A 21,161-nucleotide genomic window follows, 5' to 3' on the forward strand; every position below is an offset into this window, starting at 1 on the left:
TTATTATCATTATTTATATATAATGATTACTACACTAATTAATATTACTAACATTATAACCCTGGTGACCCCTTAATATTTTTATATAATATTATTATTATTATTATTATAATACTAATATGTTTTCTTCTATTAGTAAGCTATTATTAATAATAATATAGTATAATTACTACACAAATTACTAATACTAATATTATAATCCTGGTGACCACCTAATATTATTATATAATGTTATTATTATTATTATACTAATATGTTTTCTTCGATTAATAAACTAATATTAATAATAATATATGATGAGTACAACACTCATTATCAATACAAACATTATAACCTTGGTGACCCCTTAATATTATCATAATAATAATTATTATACTAATAATTTTTTTTTTTGTTAGTAAACTATTATTTATAATAATATATTCTGATTACTACACTAATTACTAATACTAACATTATAACCCTGGTGACCCCTATAGTATTATTATTATATTTTTATTCTATTACTAAACTAATAATAATATATTATGATGACTATACTATTAGTGATGGTAATATTATTGCAGTCCTATACATTGTATTATTATCAGTCCTATACATTGTCATTATCAGTCCTATACATTGTATCATTATCAGTCCTATACATTGTATCATTATCAGTCCTATACATTGTATTATTATCAGTCCTATACATTGTATTATCAGTCCTATACATTGTATTATTATCAGTCCTATACATTGTATTATCAGTCCTATACATTGTATCATCATCAGTCCTATACATTATCAGTCCTATACATTGTATTATCAGTCCTATACATTGTATCATTATCAGTCCTATACATTGTCATTACCAGTCCTATACATTGTATCATTATCAGTCCTATACATTGTATCAGTATCAGTCCTATACATTATCAGTCCTATACATTGTATTATTATCAGTCCTACACATTGTATTATCAGTCCTATACATTGTATCAGTATCAGTCCTATACATTGTATCAGTATCAGTCCTATACATTGTATTATTATCAGTCCTACACATTGTATTATCAGTCCTATACATGGTATCATTATCAGTCCCATACATTGTATCTGTATCAGTCCTACACATTATCAGTCCTCTACATTGTATCAGTCCTATACATTGTATTATTATCAGTTCTATACATTGTATCATTATCAGTCCTATACATTGTATTATTATCAGTCCTATACATTGTATTATTATCAGTCCTATACATTGTATTATTATCAGTCCTATACATTGTATCATTATCAGTCCTATACATTGTATTATTATCAGTCCTATACATTGTATTATTATTAGTCCTATACATTGTATCATTATCAGTCCCATACATTGTATTATCAGTCCTATACATTGTATCATCATCAGTCCTATACATTATCAGTCCTATACATTGTATCATTATCAGTCCCATACATTGTATCTGTATCAGTCCTATACATTATCAGTCCTACACATTATCAGTCCTATACATTGTCAGTCCTATACATTATCAGTCCTATACATTGTCAGTCCTATACATTATCAGTCCTATACATTATCAGTCCTACACATTATCAGTCCTATACATTATCAGTCCTATACATTATCAGTCCTACACATTATCAGTCCTATACATTATCAGTCCTATACATTGTCAGTCCTATACATTATCAGTCCTACACATTATCAGTCCTATACATTATCAGTCCTATACATTGTCAGTCCTATACATTGTCTCCTCTCCGGGGGGCTCCGTCCTCTCATCCCGGCGATCTCCGTGCACGGCGGTGACAATGTTAGTGCGGCCGATGTAGGAGGGCCGCCAGCCCGGGTTACATTGTGACTGGTGCACGCGCAGGCGCGCCCCCGCCGTCCTCCAGCAGCAGCAGCAGTTCTCTAATCAGCCGGAGAGCGCGGCCCCGGGAGGAGCTTGCAGGGCTCCAGTCCAGCGGTGGCGGCGGCGCGCCCCTCCAGGGACGGGGTGTCGGGCTGTGTGTGTCTCCCGGCCAGTCCCGATAGAAGAAGGAGCGGAGCATATAAAGAGGAGCCGGCGGAGAGAGTGCGGAGAGCCAGCGGGAGCAGCACGAGGTGAGCGAGCGGCCGCCCGGGGTGGGTGCGGGGGGAGGACATGAATGCAGAGATGTAGATGATGCACCCTGATCCCTTCTGGTGCTATGCACCCTGTCCCTGCACCCTGTCCCTGCACCCTGTCCCTGCTGGTCCTATGCACCCTGTCCCTGCTGGTCCTATGCACCCTGTCCCTGCTGGTCCTATGCACCCTGTCCCTGCTGGTCCTATGCACCCTGTCCCTGCTGGTCCTATGCACCCTGTCCCTGCACCCTGTCCCTGCTGGTCCTATGCACCCTGTCCCTGCTGGTCCTATGCACCCTGTCCCTGCTGGTCCTATGCACCCTGTCCCTGCTGGTCCTATGCACCCTGTTCCTGCACCCTGTCCCTATGCACCCTGTCCCTATGCACCCTGTCCCTGCTGGTCCTGTGCACCCTGTTCCTGCACCCTGTCCCTGCAGGTCCTATGCACCCTGTCCCTGCAGGTCCTATGCACCCTGTCCCTGCTGGTCCTATGCACCCTGTCCCTGCTGGTCCTATGCACCCTGTCCCTGCTGGCCTGGTCCTATGAACCCTGTCCCTGCACCCTGTCCCTGCTGGTCCTATGCACCCTGTCTCTATGCACCCTGTCCCTGCTGGTCCTATGAACCCTGTCCCTGCACCCTGTCCCTGCCGGTCCTATGCACCCTGCCCCTGCCTGTCTTTTGCACACTGTCCCCTGCTGGTCCTATGCACCCTGTCCCCTGCTGGTCCTATGCATGCTACTAGCAGTCCTAGAATTGATACTGCCACCATCCCTCCCATCCTCTGCAGCCTCCCTCCTGTCTCTGGGCTCCCTGGTGTGATCAGTGCCAGCCATAGCAGATGGGGACCATCCATCCTACAACCTTGCAGGGGACCTGTGCTCCTGACAGCTGTTCTGCTGCCATTGACAGGCACTGGGAGGGGGGAGGGGAGGGGTGCTGACTATATACCCCCCCTTTGCCTTCCCCTGGCTGATCATCTGATATTAGACCGGTCACCGTGCTCCATCCCAGGGTTTTTGTCTCTGCACCACTTTTCCCTTCCCTGCGTTTTCCAGCTCCAGGGGTTAACCAGTTGGCTTCCACCGTTCCCTTGCCCGTCCACAGCCATGTGCTGCCTGCTTTCCGGCTGTCAAGCAGTTAATGATCCATGTGAGTTTTGTGTTGTGTCAATGGAGCAGCTGAACTTTTTTCTGTTCGATATTAAATGTGGTTTCTCAGGATTTGGCTGGCATAGGGGTGTTCCTGCACCCAGGAGAGAGGTGGTGGATACAGAGAGAGGAGATGTTTGGAGCCTTCAGCACTTTGTGCAATGTGCATGCTTGCAGATTTGTAATACAAGATTTGAACTGCCAACGAAGGATTGTGACAGTGGACCAAGGTGGACGGTGATGATATGAAGGTGTACTAAGGTGGACGGTGACCAGATGAAGGTGGACTGGGCTGGACAGTGATCATATAAAGGTGGAGTGGGGTGGACGGTGATGATATGAAGGTGGTCTAGGGCGGACAGTGTTCATATAAAGGTGGAGTGGGGTGGATGGTGACCAGATGAAGGTGGACTGGGGTGGACAGTGATCATATAAAGGTGGAGTGGGGTGGACGGTGATGATATGAAGGTGGACAAAGGTGGACGGTGACCAGATGAAGGTGGACTGGGCTGGACAGTGATCATATAAAGGTGGAGTGGGGTGGACGGTGATGATATGAAGGTGGTCTAGGGCGGACGGTGACCATATGAAGGTGGACTGGGCTGGACAATGATCATATAAAGGTGGAGTGGGGTGGACGGTGATGATATGAAGGTGGTCTAGGGCGGACAGTGATCATATGAAGGTGGACTGGGCTGGACAGTGATCATATAAAGGTGGAGTGGGGCGGACAGTGACCATATGAAGATGGACTGGGCTGGACAGTGATCATATAAAGGTGGAGTGGGGTGGACGGTGATGATATGAAGGTGGTCTAGGGCGGACAGTGTTCATATAAAGGTGGAGTGGGGTGGATGGTGACCAGATGAAGGTGGACTGGGGTGGACAGTGATCATATAAAGGTGGAGTGGGGTGGACGGTGATGATATGAAGGTGGACAAAGGTGGACGGTGACCAGATGAAGGTGGACTGGGCTGGACAGTGATCATATAAAGGTGGAGTGGGGTGGACGGTGATGATATGAAGGTGGTCTAGGGCGGACGGTGACCATATGAAGGTGGACTGGGCTGGACAATGATCATATAAAGGTGGAGTGGGGTGGACGGTGATGATATGAAGGTGGTCTAGGGCGGACAGTGATCATATGAAGGTGGACTGGGCTGGACAGTGATCATATAAAGGTATAGTGGGGCGGACAGTGACCATATGAAGGTGGACTGGGCTGGACAGTGATCATATAAAGGTGGAGTGGGGTGGACGGTGACCAGATGAAGGTGGACTGGGCTGGACAGTGATCATATAAAGGTGGAGTGGGGTGGACGGTGATGATATGAAGGTGGTCTAGGGCGGACGGTGACCATATGAAGGTGGACTGGGCTGGACAATGATCATATAAAGGTGGAGTGGGGTGGACGGTGATGATATGAAGGTGGTCTAGGGCGGACAGTGATCATATGAAGGTGGACTGGGCTGGACAGTGATCATATAAAGGTGGAGTGGGGCGGACAGTGACCATATGAAGGTGGACTGGGCTGGACAGTGATCATATAAAGGTGGAGTGGGGTGGACGGTGATGATATGAAGGTGGTCTAGGGCGGACAGTGTTCATATAAAGGTGGAGTGGAGTGGGGTGGACGGTGACCAGATGAAGGTGGACTGGGGTGGACAGTGATCATATAAAGGTGGAGTGGGGTGGACGGTGATGATATGAAGGTGGACTAGGGTGGACGGTGACCATAGGAAGGTGGACTGGGCTGGACAGGGATCATATGAAGGTGGAGTGGGCTGGACGCTGATGATATGAAGGTGGACAAAGGTGGACGGGGACCAGATAAAGCTGGACTGGGCTGGACAGTGATCATATAAAGGTGGAGTGGGGTGGACGGTGACCCTATGAAGGTGGACTGTGCTGGACGGTGACCATATGAAGCTAGACTGGGGTGGACAGTGATAATTTGAAGGTGTAATGGGGTGGATGGTGACCACATGAAGGTGGACCAAGGTGGACAGTGATAAAATAAGGGTGGACGGTGATAAAATAAGGGGTGGGTGGTGACCATATGAAGGTTGACCAAGATGGACGGTGATGATATGAGAGTAGATTGGGGTGGACGGTGACAATATGAAGGTGGATTGGGGTGGACGGTGACAATATGAAGGTGGACGGGGACCATATGAAGGTGGACTGGGGTGGATGGTGACCATATGAAGGTGGACTGGGGTGGACGATGACCATATAAAGGTGGACTGGGGTGGACAGTGACCATATCAATGTGGACCAGGGTGGACGGTGATGATATGAGGGTGGAATGGGATGTACAGTGACAAATGCAATGACATTCTCTGTTTTGTATTTGCATTGGGATAGGATTTCCCCATCGTTAACTTTTGTTGGTAATAAATGTCCTTTCCAAGTTTTGGCTGACATAGGGGATTCCCAGCACTTCTTGCATGCTCAGATTTTGCAAGATTTGTATTGTCAATGAGGGATTGTGCAGGTGGATGGTAACCATGTGGGAGTAGAATGAGGTGGTCAGTAACCATATGAGGGTGGACTGGGATGGACAGTGACCATGTTGTATGTACGATGTGTCCATTACTCAGGGCAATTTTCATTTTTCTGCACCACCACCTGGCAAATCCTCAGTCAATTGCAGGACATGTCTTGGCTACCTGTGCAGTGACATCCTATGTTTTGTATTTGCATTGAGATAGGATATCCTAGTCATTAACATACTAACTTTTGGTGATATTCCTTTCTAAGATTTGGCTTACATAGGGATATTCCCACACAGTGGATATTGTGCATCCAGGAAACATTAAAAGCCTTTAGCACTTTTTGCCTGCTCAGGTTTTGCACGGACGGTAACTATATGAGGGTGGACAATGACCATATGAGGGTGGACTGGGGTGGAAAGTGACCATGTTGTATGTACAATGTGCCCATTACTCAGGGCAATTCGTTTTTTTGTTGCATTACCTTCTGGAAAATCATCTTTCCATGGCAGGACATGTATTGGCTATCCTTGCAATGAGGTTCCTAGTTTTGTATTTGCATTAGGATAGGATAGTCCCGTCATTAACTTCTTAACTTTTATTGTTATTAAATATTTCCAAAATGTGGCTGACAGCGGGAGTTCCCACACAGAGGATATTGTGTATCCAGTAAGAGGAAACATTAAAAGCTTTCAGCACTTCTTGCATGCTCAGGTTTTTCACTTTGCAATGCAAGATTTGAACTGTCAGCCGCCAACGAGGGAATGTGCAGGTTGACAGTGACCCTACGAGGGTGGACTGGGGTGGACAGTGACCATACGAGGGTGGACTGGTATGGACAGTGATCATATGAAGGTGGACCAGGGGGGACAATGATCATATAAGGGTAGACTGGGGTGGACAGTGATCATATGAAGGTGGACCAGGTCTACAGGGATCATATGAAGTTGGACTGGGGTGGACAGTGATCATATGAGGGTGGACCAGGTTGATAGTGATCATATGAGGGTGGACGGGGTGGACAATGACCATACCAGGGTGGACTGGGGTGGACAGTGACCATACCAGGGTGGACTTGGGTGGACAGTGACCATACCAGGGTGGACTGTGGTGGACAGTGATCATATGAAGTTGGACCAAGGGGGACATTGATCATATAAGGGTAGACTGGGGTGCACAGTGATCATATGAAGGTGGACTGGGTTGACAGTGATCATATGAAGGTGGACAGTAACTATATGAGGGTGGATAGTAATATGAAGGTGGACTGGGTTGACAGTGATCATATGAAGGTGGAGTGGGGTGGACAGTGACCATAGGAGGGTGGACAGTGATCATATGAAGGTGGACCGTGGTGGACAGTGAACATATAAGGGTGGACTGGGGTCAACAGTGGCCATATGAGGGTGGACTGAGGTAGACAGTGATCTAATGAAGGTGGACTAGGTTGACAGTGATCATATGAGGGTGAACTGGGGTGGACAGTGATCATATGAAGGTGGACCAGGGGGGACATCGATCAAATAAGGGTGAACTGGGGTGCACAGTGATCATATGACAGTGGACTGGGTTGACAGTGATCATATAATGGTGGACAGTGACTATATGGGGGTGGACTGCGGTGGACAGTAATCATATGAAGGTGGACCAGGTTGACAGTGATCATATGAAGGTGGACTGGGGTGGACAGTGAACATATAAGGGTGGACTGGGATCGACAGTGGCCATATGAGGGTGGACTGAGGTGGACAGTGATCATATGAAGGTGAACTGGAGTGGACAGTGACCATGTTGTATGTATGATGTGACCATCACTCAGGACAATCTGCATTTTGCTGCAATACCTCCAGGCAAATCCTCAGTCCATTGGCAGGATGTGTCTTGGCTATCCTTGCAATGACATCCCCAGCCTTGTATTTGCACTGGGATAAGGATAGCCCCGTCATTAACATCTTTATGGCTGTATGGGGATGGTTGTAGAATGACTCACAGTATTTATTGTTGCTGCATGGTCCCTGCTCAGTGTCTTTCTTGACTTTTGATTGTCACGTTGTTATTTTACAGACCAGTCACTTAAAATCAGCTGGGGGGGAGATGAAATATGGCTTTGAACCAGGGCAGCTTATAAATGTCAATAATAATTCACACTAAGTAGAGTTTAAAAATGACAGTGACATAAATACGGGCTTTTATTTGAATAATGGCAGGAGTCACAAAATATGAGCTCTGGTAACTGGATAGGGTGATATTTGGTTTATCCTGAGGGTTAAACTCTAGTCGGAAGTTTCCTGCAGATTATATTTCGGGTGATTATGAGTGTAGTAATGGTGCTGAAAGGAAATCCTTAAATGTTTGGAGGAAAAGAGATATTAAACTCAACATGTTCTGATAGGAGCCATGCATACGGGCTTCTTTCTTACAGCAAACAGTCATGGTAAAAATGCAGTAACCCATAGAGACCAGTGAGAATTGATCTTTTATTGACACGATTGAATCTGATTGGTTTCTGCACTAAATGGTAATAATTACTGCTCATTGTAATTCTTTTTTTTTTTTTTGGACACCGCTCAGTGTTACTCTGTTAATAAGGTTGTTTAGGTACGTATAGATAGCAGGTGGACGGGGGTCCACAGTGGCCATATGAGGGTGGTCTGAGGTGGACAGTGATCTAATGAGGGTGGACTAGGTTGAAAGTGATCATATGAGGGTGGACTGGGGTCCACAGTGGCCATATGAGGGTGGTCTGAGGTGGACAGTGATCTAATGAAGGTGGACTAGGTTGACAGTGATCATATGAGGGTGGACAGTGACCATATGAGGGTGGTCTGAGGTGGACAGTGATCTAATGAAGTTGGACTAGGTTGACAGTGATCATATGAGGGTGGACTGGGGTCCACAGTGGCCATATGAGGGTGGTCTGAGGTGGACACAGTGATCTAATGAAGGTGGACTAGGTTGATAGTGATCATATGAGGGTGGACAGTGACCATATGATGGTGGTCTGAGGTGGACAGTGATCTAATGAAGGTGGACTAGGTTGAGAGTGATCATATGAGGGTGGACAGTGACCAAATGAGGGTGGTCTGAGGTGGACAGTGATCTAATGAAGGTGGACTAGGTTGACAGTGATCATATGAGGGTGGTCTGGGGTCCACAGTGGTCATATGAGGGTGGTCTGAGGTGGACAGTGATCTAATGAGGGTGGACTAGGTTGAAAGTGATCATATGAAGGTGGACTGGGGTGGACAGTGGCCATATGAGGGTGATCTGAGGTGGACAGTGATCTAATGAAGGTGGACTGGGTTGACAGTGATCATATGAGGGTGGACTGGGGTGGACAGTGATCATATGAGGGTGGTCTGAGGTGGACAGTGATCTAATGAAGGTGGACTAGGTTGACAGTGATCATATGAGGGTGGACTGGGGTCCACGGTGGCCATATGAGGGTGGTCTGAGGTGGACACAGTGATCCAATGAAGGTGGATTAGGTTGACAGTGATCATATGAGGGTGGACTGGGGTGGACAGTGACCATATGAGGGTGGATCACCTGTTTCATAGGGGTTGATTTACTAAAGGCAAATCGTCTGTTCACCTTGCAAGGGAATTATTGCCAGAGCTTAGTGAATGTGATGAAGTCTTGCTCTGAATACCCAATCACAGTCAAGGAAAATATAAAGAAAACAGCATTTTGGCTTTCACGTGATTGGATGATGGAAGTCACCAGAGCTTCCCCTCATTCACTAATCTCTGGGGTAAATTCCCTTGCAACTTTCCTTGCAATGTAAACAGCCTAGTTGCCTTTAGTAAATCAACCCCAAAGATGGTATGGTTGTCTATCAGTTTCATAGAGGTTGAATTTCTAAAGACAAGTAGAGTGCATACTTTGCAAGAGAAGTTGCACTTTGCAGGGGGTTTAGCCCCGGAGCTTAGGGAGGGAGGTGAGTTCAGGGAGATCTAAAAACGTCAGTCGGTGATCCGATCGGAAGAGGCACCCATAGTCGTCTATTTAAGCATTTGTGCATAGATTGGTGGCACCTGTGTTATCCAGATTCATGCGCAATAGTAAATGAGGTGACTTCATTCATCCATTCATGTGCAAGCAAAATGAGCCTTCACCACATTCACTAAGCTCTGGGGATAATTCCCTTGCAAAGTGCAATTTCACATGGTGAATGTGGTGATGTCTAACTTTTCAAACAATACCTAATCATGTGCAAAGTGTATTAAAAAACAGCATTTTTGCTTGCACATGATTGGATGATGGAAGTCAGCAGAGATTCACCTTCACCAAAGCTATAATTAAAGCTCTGGAGAAATTTTCCTTGCGAAGTGTATTTCACTTTAGTAAATCAACCTCAAAGCCTCACCCATGCAGGTACTGCACAAGATTGGGCATCGGCATGAAGACACTGCTTGACTTATCATCGGGGACATTGCTAGATCCTGGCTTTCGGGCCACTAGTCAAGTGGCCTGGGTTCTCCAATTTGTAATCACTACTTTCTAAGGTGTGTAGGAGTACTTATGGCTCGTGTCTATGTAAGCATACAGTGGTCGAAAAGGGAAGAATTTTGTGTGACATATAGATATCCTGTGTTCTTCAGCCTCTAGCGATGGGTAGAAAGTGTCTTAGAATCTTCATGAATGGCACTAAAGACTACCTGTAGAAGAAGATGGGATGTTGTAGAACATGGAGGAACCCTTGAAATGACTTTCCAGTCCCAGGAAACTCCTGCTAATAGTTACTATATATACTGCTCAGAAAACATTTGGGCAACGGTCAGTGGGAAGAATGCTCCTTACATTTATGTAGAGGTGCACGATTAATCATTAAAAAATCATGATCTCGATTCCCCCCCACGATCTTAAAACAGCATGTCCTCGGTTCTTACAGGGCTGTTCTCTGCTCATTCATTCACAGCTGTCAAGCAAATAAAAAAAAAGAGCCTCCAGCAAATGTTTATCAACATTGTTAAGGCTGCTAGATAACTATAAACACAATGTTTTACAATGTATCATTTCCTTCTTGTAGATCAAACGAATTAACCTCCATCTGTACAGTGAGGGCAGTTTAACCTTAAATAGTTGATGGGGTACAGTAGAGCTGCACAATTTATCGTTAAAAAATCGTGATCTCAATCCCCCCCCCCCCTCCATGATCTTAAAACAGCATGTCCTCGATTCTTACGGGGCTGTTCTCTGCTCATTCACAGCTGTCAAAAAAAAAAGAGCCTCCAGCAAATGTTTATCAACATTGTTAAGGCTGCTAGATAACTACAAACACAATGCTTTACAATGTATCATTTTGTTCTTTTGGATCAAAGGAATGAACTTCCGTCTGTAAGTTAGGGCAGTTTAACCAGGCCTTTTTCTAACATTTGTTGCTTACAAGTTAAAAACAGTATTTTTTGCTCGAAAATTACTTAGAACCCCTAAACATTATATATATATATTAGCAGAGACCCCAGAGAACAAAATGGCGATTGTTGCAATCTTTTATGTCACACTGTATTTGCGCAGAAGTCTTTCAAACACAGTTTTTTGGGGAAAAAAAATACACTTTAATGAATTAAAAAAAAAAAAAACTAAACAGTAAAGTTAGCCCAATTATTTGGGATATTGTGAAAGATGATGTTACTTCGAGAATCGTGATCTTTATTCTAAGAAAAAAAATAAAATCGTAATTCTTACATTGGTGGTCAGTGGGAAGAATGCTCCTTATATTGGTGGTCAGTGGGAAGAATGCTCCTTATATTGGTGGTCAGTGGAAAGAATGCTCCTTATATTGGTGGTCAGTGGGAAGAATGCTCCTTATATTGGTGGTCAGTGGGAAGAATGCTCCTTATATTGGTGGTCAGTGGGAAGAATGCTCCTTATATTGGTGGTCAGTGGGAAGAATGCTCCTTATATTGGTGGTCATTTTGAAGAATGCCCTCCTTACAAATAGCTAGAAAAAAAATAAATAATTGGTGTCAGTGGTTGCTTATCTGAGAGTCAGACGTTGCTCATTGCTCAAGGAACCCCCTAGCAACCTCTGGGGAAACCCTGGTGGATCACAGAACCCTGGTTGAGAAAGGCTGCTGTAGAATAAAGGGGGGATAGAGCAAAGAGAAAATATCCAGAGGTTAAGAAAAAAAATCATTCCCAGTCTAAGTCTACCTCCTACCTCTTTGATGGAGACTTGGTTGATATCTTTGATAGAGACTCGGTTGGTATTTTTGATAGAGACTCGGTTGATATTTTTGATAGAGACTTGGTTGATATTTTTGATAGAGACTCGGTTGATATTTTTGATGGAGACTTGGTGGATATCTTTGATAGACACACAGTTGGTATTTTTAATAGACACTCAGTTGGTATCTTTGACAGAGACTCGGTTGATATCTTTGACAGAGACTCGGTTGATATCTTTGACAGAGACTCGGTTGATATCTTTGACAGAGACTCGGTTGATATCTTTGACGGAGACTCGGTTGATATCTGTGATGGAGACTCGGTTGATATCTGTGATGGAGACTCGGTTGATATCTGTGATGGAGACTCGGTTGATATCTGTGATGGAGACTCGGTTGATATCTGTGATGGAGACTCGGTTGATATCTGTGATGGAGACTCGGTTGATATCTGTGATGGAGACTTGGTTGATATCTGTGATGGAGACTTGGTTGATATCTGTGATGGAGACTTGGTTGATATCTGTGATGGAGACTTGGTTGATATCTGTGATGGAGACTTGGTTGATATCTGTGATGGAGACTTGGTTGATATCTTTGACGGAGACTTGGTTGATATCTTTGACAGAGACTTGGTTGAAATCTTTAATGTTAAGTGGGGACACCCTGTATGTAGTATAAATTGTTGAGTCTAAATGGAGGGGGTAGAATTTTGGAAATTATGTTTTGTTTGGTATCCAAGACTCCAAACCAGTTTATAAACTGTTGGTATGACTGATTGTTATTGGGGTCTAGAGCCAATTAGTATATTATCGTATGAGCAAAAAAATATGCATGAGCCCTGTTCACTGTGGCAATTTGCAACTCCTCGCTTTAGGTGTGTCTGAGGATGCCCTGAGGTTTTTTTTTTTCTGACCCTACCGTTCCTGTTTATCATCTCTTTCCAAGAATTGTAGGTGATCGTGTAGGTGTAAACAATGGGCGAATAGATAGATACTTACAGAGTTGGGAGGTAGATATCATAGATCAGTGTTTCTCAACTCCGGTCCTCGGGGCACACTAACAGGCCAGATTTTAAGTATTACCTTGGGGAGATGCAGACTAGAATACTGCAATCACTGAGCAGCAAATTAGATCACCTGGGATGTATTTCAGTTTTCTTCCAAACCTGGCCTGTAAAGCCCCGTACACACGTACCGATCGTCGGCCGAACCATCTTTTGTCCCCGGGCTGTCGTGTCTGTTGAAAAGTGCAAAAGACTGCACAAGAATTTTGTCCGCCGACTACAACCGACTGCAGAAGTGATGTCATGTAATGGTTAACTTTCCCTGTGTTTTTTCTTTTCTGAGCATGTCCAGTCTTGCAAATCTGCTGTCTGTCGGCCGAAATCTGTACTGACTGGCGAACAATCGGCCGTTCTGGTGTCGGCATACAAAAATTTTAATGCTTGCATGACAGATTCTTTTCGGCCGAATGTGCGCTGTCGGCTGTCGGAGGCATCATACTAACAAGCCTACAATCGGCAGATCGGTCGTCGGCCGAAGCTTTTCGGCCGACGATCGGTACGTGTGTACGGGGCTTTAGTGTGCCCCGAGGACCGGAGTTGAGAAACACTGTCATAGATCATTGTGAATAATTATTGGACCTCTCTGACTTTTTTGTCTACAGATGTAATAAAACAAAAAATAATGCACACTACCCAACAACTGGACGTAAAATTAGCAATGGAGAACAAAACTAATCTGAAGCCTTGGTAATGTACCTGCACCAAGTGGTATATCCAGGGCCGCTGATAGGGGGGGGGGGCACCAGTCCATCTGTAGGGGGCCCAGGCAAACAGAGGGGCCCCAACAGCACAGGGAGTTTGTGAAAGCCAGTTTCTCCCCCTCTTGCAAGCTTTCAGCTGCTGCATGGAGAGACACAGACACAGGGCATCAATCCTGTAATTACTTCTGACACCGATCACCTTTCCCCTGTTCTGCCTGCTTCTGATCGCCCCCCTCTCTGTGTGCCCCCCTTTCACTGTGCTGCCCCCCCCCCGGTGTGCCCCCCTTTCTCTATGCCACCCCCTACCCACCCCCCCCCCCCCCCCCCCCCACACACACACACAGCGCTGCAGGCTGCCCTGCACTGTAGAAAAACGACAAATTTAAAAAAAAAAAAAGATAAACATTGTAATTTATCTTTTTTTAAAATTGTAAACTAAAAATTTTCTCTTTAAGAAAAAAAGGTTCTCTGTTATGTTTGTGCCCAGTAATAATGATTTTAGTGTATTTTTAGTGAAAGTATTGTCTTGATATATTTGGGTGGGGGGGGGGGGGGAGAGGCCCTGCCAGGTAGGCTGTATGGGGCCCCATGATTTCTAACAGCAGCCCTGGGTATATCTATGGGAATGTCTAACAGAAGTTGATGATGGAGAAGCAGTAGTAACTATAGTGGAGACCTATTCAGGGAGAAGCGGTGGCCTACAGATCCATAGCAACTAATCATATTCCATGTTACTGTAGTCATATCCGTGTTATCGCAGTCATATCATTGTAGGATAAATTGGGCTATTGTTTGGGGTTCAACACTTTGCCCACTGCCATACTGGAGTAGCCCTGTGGCCTTTTATTGGCAGTGTAAGATTTGCCAGTGTTGTAGTTGTGTGTGAGATCCTATAAAAACAAGTTAGTGTATTGGGTATATGATGTGAATTGTCATGTCTGTTTTTTATGTATGTAATGGTTCTTTCTGCATCTTAGAGCATTATGCTTGCATTACATTCATGGAACTGTCCCCTGAGTCCCCTCACCACCACACCTAATTATGTTCTTCACATCAAATTTGTGCATAGCACATTTTTGCAGAGAAGCTGCTACTATTTTCCCTTTTTCTTTTATGCATCTATCTATCTATCTATCTATCTATCTATCTATCTATCTATCTATCTATCTATCTATCTATCTATCTATCTATCTATCTATCTATCTATCTATCTATCTATCTATCTATCTATCTATCTATCTATTTATCTATTTATCTATCTATCTATCTATCTATCTATCTATCTATCTATCTATCTATCTATCTATCTATCTATCTATCTATCTATCTATCTATCTATCTATCTATCTATCTATCTATCTATCTATCTATCTATCTATCTATCTATCTATCTATCTATCTATCTATCTATCTATCTATCTATCTATCTATCTATCCTTCCGCACTTGTCTAGATCAGCAGCTGTATTTCCTACAGAAAATCATGAATGTGTTGTTTCTGTTTCCCTCTGGTTTAAAGTGGAAATTGATGGAGATTTGACATCTAAAGTGAAGTGCAGGTTTGATTGCACTCTGAGATTACCTGTTTTACTGATTGTTTTATTCCATTTCATGCAAATTTCAGAAAGTTAATTGTATTACATAATATGAAAAGCTGGTAATTAAAAAATAGTCACCTATTTTGTGATTGGACTACGATTTGTTTCATTGTTGATGATAAACTGCATAATAGTCAGAAACACCTCCACAATGAGTCCATCTTCCTCTTGGTTAATATCAATGATGAAGGCTCTGCTTATATCATTGATGGAGGCTCTGCTGATATCATTGATGGAGGCTCAGTTGATATCATTGATGGAGCCTCGGATGATATCTTTGATGGAGACTTGGTTGATATCATTAATGGAGGCTTGCTTGATATCTTTGATGCAGGCTTGGTTGATATCTTTGATGGAGGCTTGGTTGATATCTTTGAAGGAGGCTTGGTTGATATCTTTGATGGAGGCTTGGTTGATATCTTTGAAGGAGGCTTGGTTGATATCTTTGATGGAGGTTTGGTTGATATCTTTGATGGAGGCTTGGTTGATATCTTTGATGAAGGCTTGGTTGATATCTTTGATGAAGGCTTGGTTGATATCTTTGATGAAGGCTTGGTTGATATCTTTGATGAAGGCTTGGTTGATATCTTTGATGAAGGCTTGGTTGATATCATTGATGGAGGCTCAGTTAATAGCTTTGATAGAGGCTTAGTTGATATCTTTGATGGATGCTTGATTGACATCTTTGATAAAGGCTCAGCTGATATCTTTGATAAAAGTGCAGCTGATATCGTTGATGAAGGCTCAGTTAATATCTTTGATGGGGACCTGGTTGCTATAGTTGATGGGGGCTCGGTTGATATTGATGTGGTCCCGGTTGATATTGTTGATGGGGAACGGGTTATTATCTTTGAACGGGGCATGGTTGGTATCGTTGATTGGGCCTCAGTTGATATCATTGATGGGGGCCCCGTTGATATCGTTGATTGGGCCTCAGTTGATATCATTGATGGGGGCCCTGTTGATATCGTTGATGGGGATTCGGTTGATATAGGTGATGGGGGCCAGGTTGATATCGTTGATGGGGCCCAGTTGATATCATTGATGGGGCCCAATTGATATAATTCATGGGGCCGGTTGATATCATTGATGGGGGGGCCCAGTTGATAGTTGATAGGGGCTCGGTTGATAGGGTACAGTAGGGCTGCATGATTAATCATGGGTGAATCGTTGATCTCGATTCAAGCACAATTTAAAATAGCATGTCCTCGATTCGTACAGAGCCGTTCTCTGCTTACTCACAGCTGTCAAAAAAAAAAAAAGAGCCCGGCAAATGTTTACCAGTATTGTTATTGAACACAATGTTTTACAATGTATCATTTCCTTCTTTTAGATCAAAGGAATGAACTTCCGTAAGGGAGAGCAGTTTAACCTCTTAAAGACCAGGCCTTTTTCTGACAAATGCTGCTTACAAGTTAAAATCAGTATTTTTTGCTAGAAAATTACTTAGAACCCCCAAACATTATATTTATATTTTTTAGCAGAGACCCTAGAGAATGTAATTGTTCCAATCTTTTATGTCACACAGAAATCTTTCAAACACAGTTTTTGGGGGAAAAAATACATTTTAATGAATTTTGAAAAAACTAAACAGTATAGTTAGCCAAATTTTTTTTGTATAATGTAGAGGATAGAGGTTACGCAGAGAATCGTGATCTTTATTCTAAGAGAAAAAATGGTGATTCTCATTTTAGCCAGAATCGTGCAGCTCTAGTGTACAGCTGATATAGTTGATAGGGGCTCGGTTGATATAGTGAAAGGGTACCGTTGATATAGTTGATGGGGTACAGTTGATATAATTGATGGGGTACAGTTGATATAGTTGATGGGGTACAGTTGATATAGTTGATGGGGTACAGTTGATATAGTTGATGGGGTACAGTTGATATAGTTGATGGGGTACATTTGATATAGTTGATGGGGTACAGCTGATATAGATGATAGGGGCTCGGTTGATATCGTTGATGGGGTACATTTGATATCGTTTATGGGGTACAGCTGATATAGATGATAGGGGCTCGGTTGATATCATTGATGGGGTACATTTGATATCATTGATGGGGTACATTTGATATCATTGATGGGGTACAGCTAATATAGATGATAGGGGCTAGGTTGATATAGTTGATGGGGTACAGTTTATATAGTTGATAGGCCTCAGTTGATATCGTTGATGGGGTACAGTTGATATAGTTGATCGGGTATAGCTGATATAGTTGATAGGGGCTCGGTTGATATCGTTGATGGGGTACAGTTGATATAGTTGATGAGGTAAAGCTGATATAGATGATAGGGGCTCGGTTGATATAGTTGATGGGGTACAGTTGATATAGTTGATGGGGTACAGTTGATATAGTTGATCGGGTATAGCTGATATAGTTGATAGGGGCTCGGTTGATATCGTTGATGGGGTACAGTTGATATAGTTGATGAGGTAAAGCTGATATAGATGATAGGGGCTTGGTTGATATCGTTGATGGGGTACAGTTGATATAGTTGATGGGGTACAGTTGATATAGTTGATAGGCCTCAGTGGATATCGTTGATGGGGTACAGTTGATATAGTTGATTGGGTACAGTTGATATAGTTGATGGGGTACAGTTGATATAGTTGATAGGCCTTGGTTGAAATCTTTAATTGGAGGCTTTGTTGATATGTTTCATGATTATGATTGGGTACAGTTGATATAGTTGATCGGGTATAGTTGATATAGTTGATAGGGGCTCGGTTGATATCGTTGATGGGGTACAGTTGATAAAGTTGATTGGGTACAGTTGATATAGTTGATTGGGTACAGTTGATATAGTTGATTGGGTACAGTTGATATAGTTGATGGAGTACAGTTGATATAGTTGATTGGGTACAGTTGATATAGTTGATGGGGTACAGTTGATATAGTTGATTGGGTACAGTTGATATAGTTGATGGAGTACAGTTGATATAGTTGATTGGGTACAGTTGATATAGTTGATTGGGTACAGTTGATATAGTTGATGGGGTACAGTTGATATAGTTGATGGGGTACAGTTTATATAGTTGATAGGCCTCGGTTGAAATCTTTAATTGGAGGCTTTGCTGATATGTTTCATGGAGGATCATTATTGATGTGGGCCCATTGCCCAGTTGATATTGTTAATGGAAGCTCGGCTGGTATCTTTGATGGAGGCTCACTTGCTCACTTTTCTCTGATTCCAGTATTTTGTCTTATACAAGAAGCTAAACAGAATGTAGATGAGACAGGTGTCAGCAAAACATTTGTCATGTTTGTATGCAATTATAAATTCCATGTGTCACACAGCACTTGCTGTTTATAGTAGAAAAAGATATTTCATAATCTTCCCACATGTTCTTGTTATGTATTTTGCTTTTATACTTGGCAGCGTTTTGTAAGATTGTAGTTACAGTATGGTTTAAGAGCTTATTAATCCCTTCTTCCTTTTTACCGGCGTAATTATCATTAGGGGCTTTGCTGATCCTCTGTGTTTTCAGAAGGCTTGTTTCCAGGCGATGTTTGACATTAGAGAGACGGTTATATAATGATATTGTTATTCTTTATAAAGTGACTACAAAAACTCCAGATGTGTGCAACAAATGTCACATTTTATATTCTCCAAATAAATGTGATCCATGTACCCAAGATAACCTTATTTATGTATCCGGCTTAATCTGAATCATGTATCCAATATACCATACCCATGTACCAGCGTAAGGTTATCCATGTATCTGGATTAACCGTATCCATGTACCCAAGATAACCTCATTTACGTATCCAGGTAAATCTGAATCATGTATCCAAGTACACCATATCCATATACCAATGTAACCTCATCCAAGCAAATCTGATCCCTATACTGAAGTACATCTTATCCATGTACCAATGTATATATGAACCATGAATCCAAGTTAAAGTCGTTCTAAAGTCTAACTGTTTTTTTACCTGAATGCATTCTCTACTTTAACCACTTAAGCCCCAGCCCTATTTCGGACACTTTTTGTTTACAAGTTAAAACCAGTATTTTTTCCTAGAAAACTACTTAGAACCCCCAAACATTATATATATATATTTTTAGCAAAGACTCTGGAAAATAAAATGTCGGTCATTGCAATATTTTTTGTCACGCTGTATTTGTGCAGCGGTCTTTAACCACTTAAGCCCCGGAGGATTTGGCTGCTAAAGGACCAGGGGTTTTTTTGCGATTTTTTACTGCGTGACTTTAACGGACAATTGCGCGGTCGTTCGACGCTGTACCTAAACGAATTTGACGTCCTTTTTTTCCCACAAACAGAGCTTTCTTTTGGTGGTATTTGATCACCTGTGCGATTTTTTGATCACGCGCTATAAACAAAAAAAGAGCGTAAATTTTGCAAAAATAACAATATTTTTCACATTTTTTTATATGAAATTCCCCCAAAAAAAAAGTAAAAATCAAAATTTTTTAACATTTTTCGGCCAATTTGTTTTATGCTACCTATGTTTGGTAAAAAAAATCGCAAAAAGCGTATTTTGATTGGTTTGCGCAAAAGTTATCGCGTTTACTAACAAAGGGAAAGATTTTTGTCATTTTTGGTGTTTTTTTTTTAACGCGTAATGGCGGCGATCTGCGATTTTTTTTTTTCGGTACTGCGACATTGCGGCGGACAGATCGGACCCTTGACTGACATTTTTGACACTTTTGGGGGTACCAGTGACATTACTGCAGTAATCAGTGCTATACATATGCACTGTTACTGCAAAAATGACACTGGCAGGGAAGGGGTTAACTTTATTGGACAGGTAGGGGTTAAGTGTGTCCTAGGGGCGTGATTCTAACTGTGTAGGGACATTCCTATTGGTGTAAAAGCAAAGATCAACCGTTCTACATAGTAGAACGGACAGATCTTCACTTTTACACAGGGAGAACTGACAGGCAGCTTGTTTACACAAGCTGCTCTGTCTTTCTCCCTTCACAGGAGCGATCGCAGTGTGACTGGCGGACATCGAGTCCGCCGGTCACACGCACTGACTTGTCTGTGAACGAGCCGCGGCGGGCGCGCGCCTCGGCGGGCGCGCGCCCGCCCGCGATAGGCTCGCAAGTCAGTGACAGGCGAGTGACGTACCGATACGTCACTCTGCCTGGCCGGGGCTGACCGCCGCAGTATATAGTCGTGCGGCGGTCGGCAACCGGTTAAAATGCCATTTTTTTGGAAACATTTTGAAAAAAATCACATTTCACTGCATTTAAAAAATACTAAACAGTAACGTTAGCCCATTTTTTTTGTATATTGTGAAAGATGAGTAAATAGATACTCAACATGTTACGGTTTAAAATTGCGCCCCCCCCGTGGGATGGCGACAAACTACGGTCAATAGAGATCTCAATAGGTGATGCTTTAAAATTTTTTAACGGTTACCAGTTTAGAGTTAGAGTGTAGCTCTTTTTTTTAAATGATTGCTCACGCTCTGGCGATCGCGGCGGTACCTCACATGTGTGGTTTGAACAGCGATTTCATTCGCAGCTCAACTTCCGTATACGTTTTTTTTTGTGCGCGAGCTAACGGTGACGGGGGTGGCTAACATTTTTTTTTCCTATTTATTTTATTTTTTTTTAACTTTATTACAGGTTTTTTTAAAAAGAAAAAAATCTGATCACTTTTATTGCTGTCACAAGCAATGTAAACATCCCTTGTGACACCAATATGCAGTGACAGGTACTCTTTATGGAGGGATCGAGGGTCTAAAAGACCCTAGGCCCCTCCACTACACTTCCATGTATGCAAAACGCTGAAAACGGCATTTTTGCATACAGCCGTTTTTTCAATTTGCCGCCTTTTGCAGCACAGTAACCCGGAAGTGACATCATGGACGCCACCTCCGGGTTATGTCATCGGAG

General features: G+C 43.0%; 1 protein-coding gene across 6 annotated transcripts in view; it reads left to right on the forward strand.

The window, feature by feature from the left end:
- The first annotated feature begins 1,780 nt into the window (after positions 1-1,780).
- The window catches only part of PLCB4 (phospholipase C beta 4), a 608,938-nt gene continuing 589,557 nt past the window's right edge, over positions 1,781-21,161 (forward strand). For 4 of the 6 annotated variants that reach the window (XM_082250179.1, XM_082250184.1, XM_082250183.1 and 1 more), the window contains exon 1: positions 1,781-2,104. The gene's annotated coding sequence lies outside the window, so the exon portion shown is untranslated. Of the gene's footprint in view, positions 2,105-2,840; positions 3,259-5,737; positions 5,763-21,161 lie in introns of those variants that run through there. The other 2 variants (XM_082250180.1, XM_082250181.1) reach the window with 2 other exon arrangements.

The sequence above is a fragment of the Pelophylax lessonae genome, assembly GCF_965119305.1.
Source record: "Pelophylax lessonae genome assembly, chromosome: 3".
Classification (NCBI taxonomy): Eukaryota; Metazoa; Chordata; class Amphibia; order Anura; family Ranidae; genus Pelophylax; species Pelophylax lessonae.